A 20,910-nucleotide genomic window follows, 5' to 3' on the forward strand; every position below is an offset into this window, starting at 1 on the left:
ATAAATAAATATTGGAGCCAGCATTTTAAAATATCTCATGCATGGCCTTCAATTTTCAAAATGAATTTATTCTTTCTGGTGGTAGAATACTGTTTTGCCATCGTTCAGAAACTTTCAAAATCCTATGTAAGTCTGAGAAAGTCCTTCATCATGGTTGCCACTAGTGGGCACCACAGGAACATGAGCAGAGGGTACAAGCGTTCAGGCATGGCAGTGGCAGGAAAGCCACTCAGTTTAACTTGAAAACCCTTGTAATATCAAAGGAAACCGCTGCTATGAATCGTCATCTTCTTCTAAAAACAAGAAACAAAAAAGTAGCACTTGTTCCAAACAAGCATTTAGGTGCATCTTGGAGGAAAATATAATGGTGCAGAAATAATAATGGAGTCTAGTCTGATCTAAATAGCCACTTAGAGGAACTCCACTTGGCAGCCTTCAGTTGCTAGTCTCTCAGTGGCTGTGGGAATGAGACCTGAGGTCTGTTTGAGGGTCAGGGAATTGGAGCAATTATAAATCAGATTATATCAAAGTGAGGGTCCCCATTAATACATCCCCCCACTGCCTGACTAAAAGTTAGATAACTTGACTGCTCTTCCCTAAAGTCTCTGCCCTATCTCTGTTTATGGACCACCTTTTCCCAATGTGAGGAGAAAGTAAAGGAGCTTTAAGTCAACATTCAATTATTTAATTATTTCTGATATGGCCCTGAACTAAAGACACTTCCCTTTGGACACTTCCCTTTAAGTCAAGTGCTTATTAAATGGTTCTCAGTCTCATAGATAAGTGAATGCTCATCTCAGTTAACCATTTATGCCACTCAATCAGCAGCAGCTACCCAATCGGTATCACATAATCCTTAGGAACCAAAGCCCTGACATCCACCCAAATTCTGGGCTGAGACCCCACTGTGTCAGTTACGAACGTGTACCACTCCCACTTCCTATCAAAAATGAACTTGATGCTCATTAGGGAATGCAGAGGACAGTTAACCATCAGCCTCCAGCCACAGTGCGTTCAGAATCCATCTTTACCTGGAGAGTCTCAAACCAAAATGCAGAGCCATCAAGGTTCAGATAATGCAAGTGGGGGTAGGAGATTTCATAGCAAAGATTGCTCCTTAGAGGAGGCTTGTATTGAGCAGAGGCCAGACCCAGTAGCCTCACCCTGCTTAGTTCCTGGCAGAGGCTTCTCAGGTGAGTCTGCTTTGGGTTGACTCTTTCTCAATGCTCGCTCTCCAGAGGACTCAACTAATACACCCTCCTGTGTTAGCTTTCATCATTTCAAATATATATATATACACACACACATACATACATATATACATGTATATATACACATACATGCATGTATATATACACACATACATACATATACACATGTATATATACACACATATACATACATATATACATGTATATATACACATACATGCATGTATATATACACACATACATATATACATGTATATACACAAACATACATATATACATGTATATATACACACATACATACATACGTGTGTATATATACATACACACATACATATATATGTATATATACATACACACATACACATGTGTATATACACATACATGCATATATACATGTGTATATATGCACACACATACCTACATACATATATACATGTGTGTATATACACATATATACATGTATATATGCACATGCATACATATATGCATGTGTATATATATATACACACACACACATAGATACATACATATATACCTGACAGGAGCTAACTATATACAGAGAAAATGTTCATTTTGGCCCATGGTTTAGAGATTCACAGTCCAAGACTGGGTGGCCTCAATGACTCAGCCTGCGGTGATGGCACCCTGGCTAGTCCAGGGCATCACATGGCAAGAGAGTGTCAGTCTACATCTCCCCTTATAAAGCCACCATGACTGGATTACAGGAGCTCCACCCTAACTTCCTAATGCAACCTCTCACTTCCCAAATGCCCCATCTCTAAATACTATAACTGAATTTAGCTTCCACTCTCTTAACATCATTAAGACTTTGGGAACCAAGTTTTTAATACATGGGTCTTTGTGGGACACCCAAACTAATATTCAAACTGTAGCATCACCCCATCACCGCCATGTCTTTCGTCTAGTTGGTAGCCCCAGGTTTTGCCTTTCCCTGGACAGGAATTGGTGCTTCCAGGTTCAGATTGGAGAAAAGCAACCTTGCTACAGCATTTGCCCTCTATGCTTCAGCTTTCCATCAACCAAAAGCATTTTCTCATGCTAAAAATCTGGACACCCAGGAGGCCCATTTCTTTTCTCAGAGTAAGACCTTTAATAATAGCATCAATAAATAACATTGCTTGCATCAATAAAGGGTATTATATCTTTAATTTAAGCAAATCCACTTATGCACATTAAACAGAAGAAGTAGGAGAAAACAATTTTAATAGGCTGATAATTATGCCCACCATTCTACAAAACAAACCTGTACTTGTGAATGTTTGATGCAGTCAAGCTGGAAACAGAAACTCCATGTTCCAGAAACCTTTTGAAAGAAAGCATGAATGATCTTAAAAGTTTCCCGACCAGGAGTGGTATCGTGGTACAATTGATTAAGCCACAATCTGAGACACAGGCATCTCCTATGAGTCCTGGATTCTCCATTTCCAATCCTGCTTCCTGTAATGCGCCTGGGAAAAAAGTGGGAGATGGCCCAAATTGTACCATCATCTAGAAAGAAAGTGTATGATACATGCTCTAAGCAGGTGGTTCTCCCAGTGTGATCCTTGGACTTCCAGCAACAACATTTAGAAACTTGTTAGGAATTCTAGACCTACTGCATCAGAAACCTTAGGAGCTTAGCTTCTTTGAGAGTTTATGTTTTAATAAATCATCCAGGTGATTCTGATGCATGTTAAAACATTAGAAGTACTGCTCTAAGGCAGAGTTTCTCAACCTTGCTACTATTAATATTGCAACTGAACAATTCTTTTTTGTAGAGTGGCTATGCAAGCCTTTTCCCACTAGATACCAGTGGAAGCCACCTTAGCCATGTTTATTGTTATTGTTTAATAAATATTCAGTCTTCTCTCCCCATCCTCCATAGGAGGAATATAATTCTACACTTCAGTTATATTGGGGCTAAATCATTACTTTGGTCAATACAATGTAAGTGACTGTGACCCAAGAAGAAGTTTGTTTTCATTGTTTGTTTATTTTTATTTATTTGAAAGGCACAGAGACCCAGAGAGGGAAAGAAAGAGAGAGAAATACCTTTCACCCTCTGTTTCACTCCCCCAAATGCCCACAATAGCTGGGACTGGGCCAGGCCAAAAACAGGAGCCGGGAACTCCATCCAGGTATTCCACATTGGCAACAGGGACCCTAGTACTTGAACCATCATCTGCTGCCTCCCAGGGTTCACATTATCAGGAAGCTGGATCAGACGAGGTAGAACTTGATCCCAGGCACTCTAATAATTTGGGATTCAGGCATCCCAAGCAGCAGTTTAACTTGCCTTAACGCAAGCAGAAAATTTACCTTGGGCTGTTGAATGTCTGCACTCCACTAAGAGAATACGCCTGGACACATGAAGCAGAATTATACTCAAAAATCACAGCATGAAGTTGAGCCATAGTCATGCAAGAAATAAATGTTGTTGTTTCATGCCATTGAAATTTTAGAGTCACACACTATGCATAGTTGTATAGTAGGGACCTACCAATATCATACCAATGAGAAAGATAGATATGAACAGCTTAGCTGAGATTGCCTTTATGAATAAACAGCCATTTTCTTCCCTATCATACATATTAACACAACTATTTTCACATTTAACCCTGAAGAGAGTTAACACAGGCTCTCTCTAGAGAAGTTCATCTACAATTCCACACCATGCCCTAGACCTTTGCTATGGCTACTGACATTTAAAGGAAGTAAAATCAAAAGCTGGATTTCTTGTTTATAGCCATTGTCTATGTTCTCATTAAACTGGATCTTTTTGCTTCTTACTTGTTAAACTTAGTATTTGGTGAAGTATTAAGCCTTTTCACTGTAATGCAAATTTAAAACATGTTATCTTAAAAGCTAAAAAAAGGCAAAAGAGAAATGGAAGGAGGATGGGCAGAAGAGAGGGGAAGAGAGGGAGGGAATGAGGAAGAGAATATCATTACCTTTTTAGAATTCTATCTACAAAGCATAACGAATCTGTTAAAAACTAATTAAAAATTAAAATTAAAAAACTTTTAAAAAGAAAAAGCTTGGTTTCTCAGGAACAACAGCCATATGAGTGTTCAGGAGCTAAGGGAACTAGTGGTTACTTCACTGCATAGTGCAATAATTTCAAAGGACAGCGCTAATGGAATTAAGCAGATAAACTACAATATAAAGTGTTAAGTGCTGTAATAAAGAAATGAAGAGTTATCTAACTTCTTGAAATGTCTTCAAACACTCTTCTGGTTTTCCTTCCAACTCACTGGCCACTTCTTAGTATCCTTTGTTGACTCCTCTTTTGTTCTATCATCTCTCTGCATCTTAAAGTACCCAAAACTTTACTCTTTTCTCTAAATATATTTTCTGTCAATGAGCTAATCCAGTTCCCTGATTTAAAATATCATCAACATACTCTCCAACCCAGAACTTTCAAGCAGAACTCCAATTGTCTATTACACCACTTCCACTAGAATGCTGGTTAGGTATCTCAAAATTAATATATCCAAAATAATTTATTTACTTTTCAACCCCAAATATATTTATTCCCTACCACCAATTCCTTCCTCAAATGAGGAATTAGTGTTAGTTGCTCTGCCACACACCTAGGAGTCATTCTTGAATCTTTCCTTTTCAGTAAGTCATCATTAGTCCACCTCTAAAAATGTATCCGGGGACAGGCACTTGGTGCAGTGGGTAGGATGTCACTTGGAATGCCTACATCCCTTATCAAAATCCCTAGGTTCTAGTCCCAGCTCTGCCTCCAATTCTGGTTTCCTACTTATGTGCACCCTGGGGAGTAGCTGGCAATGACTCAAGTATGTAGGTCTCTGTCACCCTTGTGTAGACACAGATTGAGTTATAGGGTCCTGGTTTCAGCCTGACCTAGCCCTGGCTATTTCAGGCATCTGGGAAGTAAACCAGTGGGTAGAAGATCTCTTTGCATCTGTCTCTCTCTCCCATCTCTCAAATAAAAATTTAAAAAAATAAAAATGTGTCCCCAAACCATCATTTCTCTCCATAGCAACAGCTTCTAGTGTGATCCAAATCAACATCATTGCTAACTTAAATTACTATGATAGCCTTTCCTCCACTGGTCTCCACTACTAACCATTATCCATCATAGCCATAATGACCTCAATTTCTATATTAGATCATCATACCCTCCTGAGCAACACAACCATCAGTGGTTTTCCTTTGTACTTAAAACCCAAATACTTTCTCATGGCCTGCAAGAGTTTATATAATCTGGGCCATGTCTATTTATATCTTTGGCTTTAACTTCTACCTCTTCCTCTCTTTATTCACTACTCTCTAGGCACAAGCTTTCTTCTTGAACCTCAAACACACCAAACCATTAGCTTAAACTAGCTGTTCCATTGTTAGGAAGGTTCTTCTGGAAAATCTTTGTACAAAGTTCTTTTTAATATTCACATCTCATTGCAAATTTCACTTCTTAAAGAGTCAAAGACTCATTCCTTGATCCCACAACCTAGTGTCCCACTCAAAATCACTATTTATTAAATTGATGTTTTATTTTCTTCAAAGTACATATCACCGTCCAATTCAGAAATCTTACAACTTAATACCATAAGTATCATCTATAGCATAACCTTAAACAAAACCTAATGAGTTTTTGTTTAAGAAAAACAGAACATAGAACATCCTATTATGCCTCTCAAATTTATTCATCAAAGCAGTATCTTAATAGAACATACAGATCAGGCCGGCGCCGCGGCTCACTAGGCTAATCCTCCGCCTAGCGGCGCCGGCACACCGGGTTCTAGTCCCGGTCGGGGCGCCGGATTCTGTCCCGGTTGCCCCTCTTCCAGGCCAGCTCTCTGCTGTGGCCAGGGAGTGCAGTGGAGGATGGCCCAGGTGCTTGGGCCCTGCACCCCATGGGAGACCAGGAAAAGCACCTGGCTCCTGGCTCCTGCCATCGGATCAGCGCGGTGCGCCGGCCGCAGCGCGCCGGCCACGACGGCCATTGGAGGGTGAACCAACGGCAAAAGGAAGACCTTTCTCTCTGTCTCTCTCTCACTGTCCACTCTGCCTGTCAAAAAAAAAAAAAAAAAAAGAACATACAGATCAAATATCTGTAAAATATTCACAAGACACAGCCTTAGTGAATCCTTTACTTGTATCAAATATAGAGTTAAACATAGAAGATGTATTTATTTTTTCTTAATTTCATTTTTCCACATGATATGAATTTGGTGCTTATGAAATAAGCACCCCAGTAAAATGAGCATCATATTAACACCCTATAATAACGCCAGCAGTCACTACACACACTTGGCCTTTAGTTCTTCTACCCTCTTGGGTAGAGACTGACAAATGTACTGCATTGTGGGATTGTTTTGTGATGTGTGCTCAACTAAGCTAAAACTACTAAATACATTCTAACTTTAATCCAAGTGAAATATTGAACCAGTATTTCCAAATATACAAAAATAAATCTACCAACCTACCCACCTGTAGCAGGCAAGTGAATCTATACTCCCCAACAACTGATATTAGTATTTTGAAAATTTAATACATTCTGCTTGTCTTACTTCTTACCTGAAATATTGCACAACCTCCTACTGATTTATTTTTTAACCTCAATCCATCTCCCAAAATTCTCAAACATGAATAAGTACTGATTGTTCTACACTGCTACTTCTCTTTTTCAGGTGGCTCATACTACCTCTCTAATATAGCATGACCTGCTACATAAAGCACTATCTAGACAGGCCCCCCTCTGTCTAGCTTTGCCTATACCATATTCCTATGTTCTGGTCTTACTGATTAGAAATTGCAGTACTTTGAATGAGCTGTGATGCCTCAAAGCTGTATATATGTTTCCACATCCTAACCCCCTTGCTTTTATGCCCTTACTCAGTGAAATCCTACTCTTGCTACATCTTACAGAATAAGCATCTTTTCTGTGAAGACTTCACTAGTGGACCCAAACCTCAAAATCATATCAAGTAAGATGTATGACATGTACTGACAAACTTTATGAACTCCATACTCAACACATTTTAAATGATCCTAACATTCTTCTGATGGCATTGACTCCTGATCTCTCCTGTACCCCCCCCCAAGATGTCAGAACAGTGGGCCACCTTCAGGGGATCAGTGTCCTCATGGCACTAACATTCAAACCCCAGAGCATGAAGGATGCGGAGAGGCACTCTTTTATTGACATTTTATGGCACCGGCCTATTCATGCTACCAGGCCAAGTAATGAAAGATGTTCTATTTCAGCATATTCACAGGAATATTTGATGCTAAAAAGAACATTAGGAAGTTGTAAAGCAGCCTTTAAAAAGCTGGAGAAGCCTTTGAAAAGCTGGGGAAAAGTTGTGTACCCCTCATTCAAACAACAACAAAATGATAAACAACAAACACGTAATTTTTCTGCAAAAACATGAGAACTTAAAACCATGTGGCAACCAAACAGCCAGAATTCAGAAAAGGGGCAGACTCAACCCAGAACAAAAAGATCTACAGACTATTCCAACTATGGCAGGGAAAAGAAGGAAACAGCAGAGACCAAATAAAGCAATAGAGAAAATCAAGTTGAAGTTTAATAAAATGTCAAAGGCTGGGGCCAGCGCTGTGGCATAGTGGGTAAAGCTGCCACCTATGGTGCTGGCATCCCATATGGGCATCGGTTCCAGGCCTGACTGCTCCACTTCCAATCCAGCTCTCTGCTATGGCCTGGGAAAGCAGTGGAAGATGGCCCAAGTCCTTGGGCCTCTGCACCTGCATGGTAAACCCAGAAGCAGCTCCTGGCTTCAGGCTCCTGGCTTCGTATTAGCACAGCTCTGGCCATTGCAGCCATCTGGGGAGTGAACCAGCAGATGGAAGACACCTTTCTCTCTCTCTCTCTCTCTCGGCTCTCCTTCTCTCTATGTGTAACTCTGACTTTCAAATGATAGACAAATCTTTAAAAAAATTTTAAAAATGTCAAAGGCCAAGTGTGGGCTAGAAAAAAAGCATAGAGGCCCTCAAAGCCCCAAACGGGCCAAATGCATATTACCTCTGACTCTTTTCCGAGGGCCTTTACTCTGCACAATAAGATAAGAGTGTAGGAGAATAGGAGACTGGAAAGCCTACCTCAATGGCACAAACACAGAGGAGGGGAGGGACCATCACTGAATTAAAAATAAAAAGTTCCATCCTCCTCCCCATACCCTTCTCTCCTGCAGAGCAAAGGACTTAAGCTACTAAGAGAGAAGCATCAAACTTGCTGACCCCAGGACCCAGGGACAGATCCATCCTCACTGACAGAAGAGTAAACAACAACAACAACCCTGTACCCGAGAGAGACCCAATACATGGTCCTTCCTCTGCAGAGAGTGGGGAAGCAGAAAACCCTCTCCCACAAAACGCCTGCCACAGATGAAAGGCAGAGCTTGGCCATTGTAAGAAGGATAGGCTAAAATGGTGAGAAAGCTCCATTAGCAGGGAGCTGGATCAAAAGTGGAGCAAGGGCCAGCATTGTGGTGTAGTGGGCTAAGCCTCCGCCTGCAGTGCTGGCATCCCATATGGGTGCCAGTTCATATCACAGCCACCCCTTTTCCCATCAAGCTCTCTGCTATTGCCTGGGAAAGCAGTACAAGATGTCCCCTGTACCCATGTGGGAGACCTGGTAGAAGTTTCTGGCTCTTGGCTTCAGATCGGCCCAGATCCGGCCATTGTGGCTATTTGGGGAATGAAACAGAGGATGGAAGACCTTTCTCTCTGTCTCTCCCTCTCTCTGCCTGTAACTCTACCTCTCAAATTAAAAAATTTTAAAAAAAGTAGAGTAGCCAGGGCACAAACCAGCTTCATATGGGAATCATGGTATCATGGGCGGCAGCTTTACTTGCTATGCCACAACCACTGGCCCCAAAATTCTGATTAATCAAAATTAAATTCACACCAGAAATCCATACCTTCCAGCCATTGTAGATAACTGAGGTTGAATTATACTGTTTTTTCCAGACTAAAATGACAATTCATATTAATTCTAGAAATGAGCCTGATTTAATGGTAAAGGGCAGATTTTTCAAAAGAAGGTAAGAAATTGATTGAATTTACATTCTGGAGACTGAATGATATATTAATTATGGATCCTATTCAAAAGACACAAAAAGAACATGATAAAAAGTCACTATTTCCCATTATCTTGTTCCTCTCTGCAAATGTAATCAAATTTATTGGTTTCACCTGTATATTTTCAGATACTTATATGTATGTATATTTCAGGTATAATGGGATTTCTTTCCCCCAAAACTCCTGCAGATGTTTCAACTGTGATGCCTGAATGTTAATGGCTAATAGGTTCAGGGTGGAGACTTGATCTAATTACAGTAACCACCAGGCGGGTCTGCTGGGAAGTACTTAGATTATTAAGTGGGTGTCCTTGATGAGTGGTCCTCCAAAGAGGGTTAGTCATTTTTTTTGTTTAAATATTTATTTATTTGAAAGGCAGGGTTAGAGAGGAGAGGCAGAGAGAGAGAGAGGTCTTCCATCCACTGGTTCACTCCCCAAATATCCACAACAGCTGGAGCTGCACCGATCCAAAGCCAGGAGCTTCTTCCAGGTCTCCTGTGCAGGTGCAGGGGCCCAAGGACTTGGGCCATCTTCCACTGCTTTCCCAGGCCATAGCACAGAGCTGGATGGGAAGTGGAGTAGCCAGGACTTGAACCGGTGCCCATATGGAATGCTGGCACTGCAGGTGGTGGCTTTACCCACTATGCCATAGTGCCAGCCCCAGTTAGTTATTCTGAGTTGAAATTCTGCCTTGCTCTCTGCTTCCCGGCTCAGCATGCGATTGTTCCTCCACACCTGCCATGGGCAGCCTCCTCAGGTGCTACGTGATCCTGAACTGTAACCTCCAAACTGTAAGCTAAAATAAACCTCTTACGTCTCGAGCATGTCCTGTCAGGTATTTTGGTTAAAGTATTGAAAAGGTGACTAACATGTAATATACACAAGCAGGCACACAGGAATCCTTTCTCCCCCTTCATTACACAGCAATAGCAGACTCTCCATAGTTCTGCACTTCGGTGGTTTCCTTCTTTCACTTCATCCATCTGGAAGGCTATTCCATATCAACAAATTAACAGCACAATAATAAGATTAGCAGATAATGATATCACATTTACTATATGCCAGGTGTATTCCATGCAACTGTTGAAGAATACAGGTTTTTTAAAATTCTTAATGAAATAAACAAGAAGCAAAATCTCAAATTCATACTAAAAATTCCAACTCCACTCAACAGGAATTAAGGCTGTATTTGATTTGTAGAGGGAAGACCCAGTCTCCTGCTCCTGTGCAGTGCATGCCAAATCCACGCTCACACCTACACTCCTTCAGGCCCTACCAGGACACCATCTGCAGGAGGATGCTAGATTAATCATTCTGCCTGTGGAGCTGGAGTGAACCAGCTCAGAGTACTAAACTAAGAGGCTCTACCTGAGTACATACTAGCCCGATTTCCACACCTGTGTCTCACCACCAGCCCTCCGATCCTGATAGGCACTGTAGAACTTGTGAGCCGGCGCCGCAGCTCAATAGGCTAATCCTCCACCTAGCGGCGCCAGCACACCGGGTTCTAGTCCCAGTCGGGGTGCTGGATTCTGTCCTGGTTGACCCTCTTCCAGGCCAGCTCTCTGCTATGGCCTGGGAGTGCAGTGGAGGATGGCCCAAGTCCTTCGGCCCTGCACCCCATGGAAGACCAGGAGAAGCACCTGGCTCCTGCCTTCACATCAGCGCAGTGCGCCATCCGCAGCACATCAGCCGCAGCAGCCATGGGAGGGTGAACCAACGGCAAAGGAAGACCATTCTCTCTGTCTCTCTCTCTCTCTCTCTCTCACTGTCCACTCTGCCTGTAAAAAAAAAAAAAGAAAAAAGAACTTGTGGTTTAGGCACAGCCAAGCATCAACAAGTCAGACCTCAGGGTCCTTCTTGGGCACGAGGAGCAGTCCCTACCACAGAACATCCAACTTCCGTCAACACAGGAGACCGGTTACATCCACGTCACATGCAAAACTTGACAGCTAATTTCTCCTTCACAGTGTTTAAACATAACCACTTTCATAAGCTCAGCATGAAGGAATTTCAAAGACATTGTATATCAAATTTAAATTTTATTCAAAAACATTCAAATAATGTTTGCTTTTTAATTTACACATATGCAAATATTTTTCCCTAAAAGAGTGGCTCTTTGGCCTGGGGTATACAGTTTTGGAAAAAAGGAAGAAATGGGGAAGGGTTGGAGAGAACTCTGAGAAGAACTAAAATACTATCTGAAAGTATGGCTCATTGGTCTGGACTCCCTAACATAGATTAGGGGTGATCTTCCCTACACGGATCCCAGGCAAGGAAGAAAAGCAGCACAGGAAACTATCTTAGCTTCCCTGAGGAGGGACTGGCCAAAACCAGTGATTGTGGTTGATACTGGCCTAGTATGAAACTTGCAAAACTGGAATATAGAACCCCACAGCTGGGGTAAAGCAGGCAACGAAGGCACGTGGAGCACCAAAGAGGAAAGGCTGTGCTGTTAGCCCCACAGCTCAGGGCGTTGGTCACTACGTTGAACCCAAATCCAAAAGGACTCAGGTTGCCCAGGACCTTGTGCATATCGCCGACACCAAAGTCAAAAGCACTCATTGCTGTCAGGGAGCTGGTCACACCGTTGACCCCACAGCCAAAGTCAAAAGCACTCATTGCTATCAGGGAGCTGGTCACACCATTGACCCCACAGCCAAAAACAGTCATGTTGCTCGGGGTGCTGAAACCAAAGCCAAAAACAGTCTCGGTTGCCAAGGGGCTGGTCACATCGCTGACACCAAAGCCAAAAGTGGGTTTTCTTTTTAGGGTACTGGTCATATCGCTGACACCAAAGCCAAAAAGAGTCTTTGCTTGTACTCATAGTTGTGGCAGAGGCAGCTGCACAGGAGGCAAGAACCTGGCTAGACAAGGCAGGAGCAGTTGAGGCTGGAGCCCGGCTAGTGGAGGCTGCAGCAGGTGAGGCTGGTGTGGTTGTTGATACAGTGGTCCGCTTGACGTGTTTGGCCAAGCGCACAGGTGCCGACTTTAAACTTGTCGTCATCATGGTAGTAGAGCTGGAAGAAGTTGGAGGTGTGAGTATGGGGCCAGATGGCAAAGGGCCCTTCCTCTTACTTCCAGGTGCGGTCACACACATCGCAATGAACATTGTGAACAAGTCTTTATCACCAGCACCACCACCAGAGGAGAGAGCGTCAAGAGCCCAGCTGGTGGATGCAGGAGCCTGGTGAGAGGAGGCAGGAGCAGTTGAGGCTGGAGCCCGGCTAATGGAGGCTGCAGCAGTTGAGGCTGGTGTGGTTGTTGATGCAGTAGTCCACTTGACATGTTTGGCCAAGCGCACAGGTGCTGGCTTTAAACTTGTCATCATCAATGTGGTAGAGCTGGAAGAAGTTGGAGGTGTGAGTATGGGGCCAGATGGCAAAGGGCCCTTCCTCTTACTTCCAGGTGCAGTCACACACATCGCATCAAACATTGTGAACAAGTCTTTATCAGCAGCACTACCACCAGAGGAGAGAGCGTCAAGAGCCCGGCTGGTGGATGCAGGAGCCTGGTGAGAGGAGGCAGGAGCAGTTGAGGCTGGAGCCCGGCTAGTGGAGGCTGCAGCAGTTGAGGCTGGAGCCCGGCTAGTGGAGGCTGCAGCAGTTGAGGCTGGAGCCCAGTTAGTGGAGGCTGCAGCAGTTGAGGCTGGGGCCCGGCTAGTGGAGGCTGCAGCAATTGAGGCTGGAGCCCGGCTAATGGAGGCTGCAGCAGTTGAGGCTGGGGCCCAGTTAGTGGAGGCTGCAGCAGTTGAGGCTGGGGCCCGGCTAGTGGAGGCTGCAGCAGTTGAGGTGGTTGCTGAAATAGTGGGCTGCGGGCTTGAGGCCTAAAGAGTTGGCGGGAAGACGCTGTGGCCGTGAAGAGTCAACAGGGCCCATTAGGCGGACTATCTTCGCAGGCGAAGGGGCCACCGTCGCTGCTACTCCAGCATATTCTGGGAAGGCTGAAAACCGCCGAGCAGTCTGCCTCTTTATCGGGCCCCAGAAGGCAGCTGATGAGGGCGCAGTGCTGGCTGCAGGCAGCGGGAGCGCGCTGGGAGGCTGAGTGCGGGGTGGGCTCTCGGGGGCAGACTCCTGGGCAGCATCCATCCTGTGCTCCAAGGGCTTGTTAAGCCACCGAGATGAACCTTTAGTTGCCATGTCACCATCTCCCAGAGTGACAGGATAGCCCAGCCGGGGCGCGGGAGGCAGAGTGCCCAGGTCCCCTCCCCCGGAAAGCTGCTCAGGAAACTTCCTTTTATGCGGCCAGGAGCCGCCAGGTGTAGGTGGGGAATTCCGCAAGCCTGGTTTCTCTGCGGCTGCACCTACCGCTCTTCCTCTCTGGGACTCCCTGTCTGTCACCAAGGGAGGTGAGGTACTGGAGCGAGGCCCCAGCGCCTCCTCCCCACTCACCTTTGCTGGCCTCTCTGGTATTTTGGAGCAGGAGGCGGCCGGCCCGCAGAAGGCACTCGACGTGGGCCGGCCCCGCTTCCTCGGCCGCAACAGGCCGCCAGCGGAGCTGTAGGAGCTGCTAATGGCGTTGCGGACGGGCACAGGGATGCCAGCCGTGGTGGAGCGCTCCGGGGAGCTCTCACAAGAGTGGCGGGGTCTCTTACTCAAGTGGACGTCTGAGTCTTGGGGACCGGTCAGCGGGCCCCAGACGGCTGGCTGCCCCTGCCCAGGGCCAGCAGGGCAGCCTCCCTTAGTCTCCGGGCCAGCCAGGAGGCTTTGGGCTTCCCCCGCGGGGCTCCTCCTCCTCTTCCTCTCTGGGAGGGCGGTGGCACCACTCTGCGGGGCACAGGGGTCCCGAGCCTTAGCCGACTGCGAGGGCAGGGTGGAGCTGATGCTCAGCCCAGGTCCTGGGCGGTGAGTCAGCCTGCGGTTAAGAGGGGGGACCCTCACCGTCCCCGACCTACACACCGTCTTGGAGTTACCAACAGACAGCACAGGCTTCTTGGGGCTGCCGTTCCAGCACACGGTCGGCAGGCAACCCACACGGGAATACCGGGGCTGCTGGATCGGGTAGCGTCTGCGAGGCGCTATTCCAAACCCACTGAACGCAGTCTGACCACGCCGCTGGGCAGGCCTCCCGGAGGGCTGGCAGCCTGGAGAAGGGTCACCGCGGGGAACCTGGTGGCCAGGGGGCGTCGGCAACGGGGCGCGGCCGGGTGGGTGGCGGTCAGGCGTCTCCCGCTGGTCCTTGCCCTCCTGCGAGGGGACAGGCTGGGGTGGGCAGGAAAGGCCCAGGTCATTGCCCATGGGGCGTGATTGGGTTAGTTCAATATCCTTCTACAAGGGTCAAAAGTCGAGGGGCAGCTGCGCAGGGAGACTTCCCTTTGCTGCCAACTCGCTGGGAGTCAAGGCGACTGAGGCCCTACATTCCAAGTGAACAAAGAGGCTCCCCGCGTTCCACCCACTTCCTCTTCCCCTATGCCCGCCCAGGAGAGCTGAGGACGTCATCTTTTACGCATTTTGCTGAGTGCTTCAAATCATCTAATAACGGTTAACTCGTATAGTATCTCAGTTAACTTTATACTTTTAAATGAAGCTTATTAAAATATATACTATTATAAGGCTATATAGTGTATGCTGACAATAACCCTAACTATTTAACCACTCCTCTGTAGGACATTTAGATCGCTGTCAATGTTTTGTTACTATAAATGCTATATTCTCAACAGATGAAAAACATGACTTCCTACAGAAGAATTTCTATTGGGTGAGCCACAGGATCTGGAAACACTAAGACCAGAACCTTTAGATAGATTCTTCAACACCAGGGAAAAAGAAAGTCATTGTGCTAGTACAACATCCCAGAGATGATGCTCTGAATTAGGAAAGTGATAGGAAAATGTGCAAAAATATGTTTGGAGGGCAGGCATTTGACCTAGTAATAGTGTTTAATGTTTAGTTTAGTGTGTCTAGATCTAGTGTGTTCGAGATCATTATGTCATCCGCTTGTAATGCTCATTAATGTCATAACTTTTATATCTATGAATTATTTCTCTAAACTAATTACATAGAATTCACTATAATTTTGCTTATTTTTATTTTAATAGAAGCTGGATATTCTTAGTTTCTTACAACTATGGTGGACAAATTAACGAGAATTGCTATTGTCAACCATGACAAGTGTTAACCTAAGAAATGTCGACAGGAGTGCAAAAAGAGTTGCCCTGTGGTTCAAGTGGGTAAGCTATTTCTGTTGATAAGTAAAGATAACAGGTTTGAAAGAAAGAAAGCAATTTAATAGTTTTATTTGGGGTTTATCATATACTCTATTTTCTCCATTAGTTTCTTTGAATAATAAAATGTAGAAATCCAGAGTTTGTTCTCAATTTCTTTTATTGCTTTGTGACTAAATGAACTAATTTTATCAAACAAAAGCAAATTATACAAAGTGTACACTTATCCCTTGGTATCTGGGAGGTATTAGTTCCAGGACCCCACCTCCACAGATAGCAAAATCCAGTGGTACTCACGTTCCCTATATAAAATGGCAGAGTATGTGTATATTTCCTCTGTGTGTCCTCTTATGTACGTTAAATCATCTGTAGGTTACATATAATATCTAACACAATATAAGTGCCATGTTAATAGCTGTCATTACTGTATTTAGGAACTAATGACAAGAGGTCTGCATTGTTCACTATAGACAGTTTTTCCCCCAGGTATTTCCATCCTTGGTTGGTTGAATCCATGCATATGGAATCCCTAGATATGTAGGGCTGACTGTATCAATATTTAATAGTTCATAGAATGTGAGATCAAACTAGAGTTCAGGCTGCTGAGAGTCTTGCTGTTCTGCAAAGTCCAATAATTACCATAAGTCATGGGGGAAGAGCTACCAAAAATTGTAAATGTTCACATCTTAAGAAAGAATAAAAAACTTAATAGGAATAACTTATAATGCTGTGTTTAGAAGATTAAATAAATTTCCAACAATGCAGGGTAGTTAGTAGTCCTTATGGGCTATGTTAAGTAGTTGTTACTTTACATGTACTTATAAGATATAGACTTAATGAACCTTTAAAAGAAACTTTAGGCTGGCGCCGTGGCTCACTTGGCTAATTCTCTGCCTGTGGCACTGGCACCCCAGGTTCTAGTCCTGGTCGGGGTGCCAGATTCTGTCCCGGTTGCTCCTCTTCCAGTCCAGCTCTCTGCTGTAGCCCGGGAAGGCAGTGGAGGATGGCCCAAGTGCTTGGGCCCTGCACCCTCATGGGAGACCAGGAGGAAGCACCTGGTTCCTGGCTTTGGATCAGTACTTTTTTCTCATTTCATTTACATCTACCTATTTAAGGTTCATGGCATATCCTGTCCAATTCATAAAGTGTTCCATTATGCAGGAACCTATTTCCTTTCTGGCCTTCACTGGATTTAATTGTCTAGGTAATATTTTGCCATGCAGCCTTTTGTTATTGTTTCCTATCGCTTGCTTTTTCCATCTGCATTGGAAGTTCTCAGGTTAAGGATTCTGTGCTTTCTCTGTGCATCTCCTGAAGCTGCTAACAGGGGACACTGCAAGTCAGGGCTTACTACATAAGTACAGTTGCGTACTATTCCAACAGTTAGTCTTTATCTGGATTAAATCTGTTACAGTGGTTTCTACTTTATTTTAGAAAATGATTCTTATTAGCAACACATTTTCTATCATATATATGAATGAATTTGAATGTGAACTGTTCTCTTTTTAGTTTAGGAAAACTGTGTTTTTAATTTTTTTTAAGATTTTTATTTATTTATTTGAAAGAGTTACGGAGACGGAGAGGCAGAGGTAAAGAGAGATCTTCCATTCACAACAGCCAGGACCCGGTCAGGCCAAAGCCAGGAGCCATGCTCTTCATCATGTCTCACACGTTGGTACAGGGGCCCAAAAATTTGGTCCAATTTTCATTGCTCTCCCAGGCCCATTAACAGGGCACTGGATCAGAAGTGTAGCAGCCAGGACTTAAGCCAGCACCATTACGGGATGCTGCTCTACTTCCTGTCTAGCTCCCTGCTAACATGCCTGGGAAAGCAGCAGAAGGTGGCCCCACTTAGGCCCCTGCATCCATGAGGGAGACCGGGAAGAAGCTCCTGGCTCCTGACTTCTGCCTGGCTGTTGCGGCCTTTTGGGGAGTGAATCAGCAGACAGAAGGTTGCTCTCTCTCCCCCTGTCTCTCTCTCTCTCTCTCTCTCTAACTCCATATTTCAAATAAATAACTGCTTAGAAAAAAAAATAAGCACTGATAATGTGAACATGGAGAATGTTTTATGACTTTAATATGGTTAATACACATCTTTTTTTCAAAATATTTTCCTGAAATTTGTAACTTTAGCAAGATGTTACATAAGACTTTTAGTTGATTGTATTTGTTGTGTTAAATTTGAAAGTTAAAAAACTGTTTTGATTTTCAGGTACATCATTGTGGTGGAGCATGATCTAAGTGTATTAGATTATCTCTGACTTCATCTGCTGTTTACATGGTGTACCAAGTGCTTATGGTGTTGTCACTGCACCTTTTAGTGTTAGAGAAGGCAACTTAAAATTTTTTTCATATAATTTTCTCTGCCATTCTAATGCTGATAAGATCTATATTATTATTAATACTGAGTACAGAGTTAGAGAGAAAGGGGGAAATAAAGAGGTCTTCCATCTGCTGGTTCATTCCCCAAACGGCTGCAATGGCTAGGGCTGTGCCAGGCTGAAGCCACGTGGGTGCAGGGGCCTAAGGACTTGGGACATCTTCCCCTGCTTTCCCAGGAGCATTAGCAGGGAGCTGGATTGGAAGTAGAGCAGCCAGGGCTCAGACAGGTGCCCATATAGGATGCTGGCATTGCTGGTGAGGGCTTAACCCACTATGCCACAGCGCCAGCCCCAGCTAAGGTTCTTTTGAGTATATGTTTTTATGTTAAAACTTTAAGTAGTTTAAAAATGTTTTTGAAGTCCTGATTTGGGCCAAATAAATGTATCTCTTCATTTATTCTGTGAATACCTTTCTTCTAGGCTAAGTATACATGTTAAATGACATGGTTAGATTAGCTGTCAAGAACTCCCTAGACTTCTGATACTTGCTTTCTTTTATTTCACTTATATATAGGAAACACTGAAAAGGGAATATTTTACTGCTTACAAAATAATTCCCTGTAGGGGCCAGCGTGTGGTGCAGTGGATTTAAGCTGCTGCCCGCAGTGCTGGCACCCCATATGAGCACCAGTTTGAGTCTTGACTGTTCTACTTCCAGTCCAGCTCCCTGCTAACATACTTGGGAAAGCAGTAGAAGACAGCCCAAGAGCCTGGGCTCCACCCATATGGGGAACTTGGGTGAAGCTGCTGGCTCCTGGCTTCAGCCTGGCCCAGCCCCAGCTTTTGTGGCACATGAGGTGGATAGGAGATCTTCTGTCTGTCCCTCTTTCCCTTAACTCTGCCTTTCAGATAAAATAAATAAGCTTAAGATTAAAAAATAATAATTCATTGTAGAGAGGGATTCTCAGGTTTAATGTTTGTTTACTTTTAGTTATTGAGACCTTTTTGGGTAATGCTGGTAACCTTTGTGTAGTGAAGCCAAAAACCTGATGAGAAAACAAATTTTTTTAATATATTTATTTGAAAGGCAGAGCACGAGATCTTTCATCAGCTGGTTTACTCCTCAAATGGCCACAACGGCCAAAGCAGGACCAAGCTGAAGCCAGGAGCCAGAAGCTTCATCCTGGTCTCCTATATGGGTGTAAGGGCCCAAGCACTTGCACCATCTTTTGCTGCTTTCCTGCTGCAGGCAGTGGCTTTACCTGCTATGCCACAGTGCCGGCCCCTGAGAAAAAAAATCTTGGAGCAATAAAAATCAATTGATAATGAAAGGATGTGTTGGGAGGCTGGCACCATGGCTCACTAGGTTAATCCTCCACCTGAAGTGCTGGCATCCCATATGGCTGCTGATTCTAGTCCCAGCTGCTCCACTTCCAATCCAGCTCTCTGCTGTGGCCTGGGAAAGCAGTAGAAGATGGCTCAAGCACTTGGGCCCCTGCACCCATGTGGGAAACCTGGAAGAAGCACCTGGCTCCTGGCTTTTGGCACACAGATTGGCACAGCTCCACTCCAGATCAGCTAAACTCTGGCTGCAATGGTCATTTGAGGAGTGAACCAACGGAAGGAAAACCTTTCTCCCTGTCTCTCCCTCTCACTCTCTGTAACTCTTCCTCTCAAATAAATAAATAAAATCTTAAAAAATAAGTAAATGTGGATGGCATTTTATAAAAAAAAAAAGGATGTGTTTTGTTGTGTGTGTGTACACATATGTCCACACACTCATGGGCACATATATATATGAATGAATTAGTTAACATTTACAATAGATGCATGAAACAAACATGTTGTCGCTTCATTTTATGCAAACCTGTATGTTAGGAAAATACCATAGGAAATTTTGTTTTTTAAGGATTTGGTTTATTTATTTGAAAAATAGAGTTACAGAGAGAGGTAGAGCCAGAGAGAAAGAGGTATTTTCTATCTGCTGGTTCACTCCTAAAGTGACCACTGCAGCCAGAGTTTAGCTGATCCAAAGCCAGGAGCCAGGAGCTTCTTCTGGGTCTCCCACAGACTTGGGCCATCTTCTACTGCTTTCCCAGGCCATAGCATAGAGCTGGATCAAAAGTGGAGCAGCTAGGACTTGTACCAGCACCCTTATTGGAATCCAGTGCTGCAGGCTGGGGCTTTAGTCCACTGTGCCACAGCACCTGCCAGAAATTTAAAATCTATACATAGATTGCTCCCAGGAGAGCCTAGAATTTTGGGAACATTTGGTTTTTAATTGATCTTTACTAATCTGTGAACAATTTTCCTTCCAACAGGCATAAACATTTTCTTGGATGGCTATGTTCCAACAGAAAACTTGAGATTCAGAGATGCATCACTTGTTTTTAAAGTGGCTGAGACAGCAAATGAAGAAGTTAAAAAGATATGTATGTATAAATACCCAGGGATGAAGAAAAAGATGGGAGAGTTTGAGCTAGCCATTGTAGCTGGAGAGTTTACGGATTCTGAAATCATGGTGATGCTTGGGGAAAATGGTAAGTTTTCCTTATCTTATAATATGTAGAAAAGTCTGTTCTGTTAGTTCAGTAAATGAAAAAGTCCATGAAAAAGCCTTAATTCAGTTTTGAGGTTGTCAGCTAGGTTTTCAATTCACAAATTTTTCATTGTAGCCTCAAAATTTTGCAGCAATGTATATTTCAATCTCATTAATTCAAGTTAATACTTCTTGTTTCATGGCCTTCAATGGAGATGTTTTTCTCAGCTGGCTTTTCAGTTATTCAGCTTGCAAATTGACTAGGGAAAAAACATTAATTCCTACGCATAGTCTAGTTTAAAAAGTTTTTAAATTTTCTACATTTTTATTTGAAATTTATTTTAAATTTAGGATAATTTACCTTTTAAATAGAAGATGCATTACCAGCATGTTTTTCTTTTCAAGATTATTTATTTGGAAGGCAAAGTTAGAAAAAGGCCTTCCATTCCCCGTTCACTTCCCAAATAGCCTCCATGGCTGGGACTGGGCTAGGACAGAGCCAGGAGCTTCATCCAGTCTCTCATGTGGTGGCAGGAGTCCAGGCACTTTGACCATCTTCCACTGCCTTTTCAGGCACATTAGCAGGGAAGCTGGAACACA

General features: G+C 43.9%; 2 long non-coding RNA genes across 7 annotated transcripts in view; one reads left to right on the forward strand and one right to left on the reverse strand.

Annotated features, from left to right (window-relative positions):
- The window catches only part of LOC127483244 (uncharacterized), a 211,507-nt gene that overhangs the window by 122,670 nt on the left and 67,927 nt on the right, over window positions 1-20,910 (reverse strand). The window contains exon 8 of one of the 6 annotated variants that reach the window (XR_011378206.1): window positions 1,709-2,680. The exons of the other annotated variants lie outside the window; for them this stretch is intronic. This is a non-coding gene — a long non-coding RNA (uncharacterized lncRNA). Of the gene's footprint in view, window positions 1-1,708; window positions 2,681-20,910 lie in introns of those variants that run through there. 6 annotated transcript variants of the gene reach the window in all.
- Window positions 14,767-20,232, forward strand: LOC138843473 (uncharacterized). Its single transcript, XR_011378207.1, has 3 exons — window positions 14,767-14,984; window positions 15,325-15,452; window positions 20,093-20,232. It is a non-coding gene; the product is annotated as an uncharacterized lncRNA (long non-coding RNA).

This window comes from Oryctolagus cuniculus, chromosome 8, assembly GCF_964237555.1.
Source record: "Oryctolagus cuniculus chromosome 8, mOryCun1.1, whole genome shotgun sequence".
Classification (NCBI taxonomy): Eukaryota; Metazoa; Chordata; class Mammalia; order Lagomorpha; family Leporidae; genus Oryctolagus; species Oryctolagus cuniculus.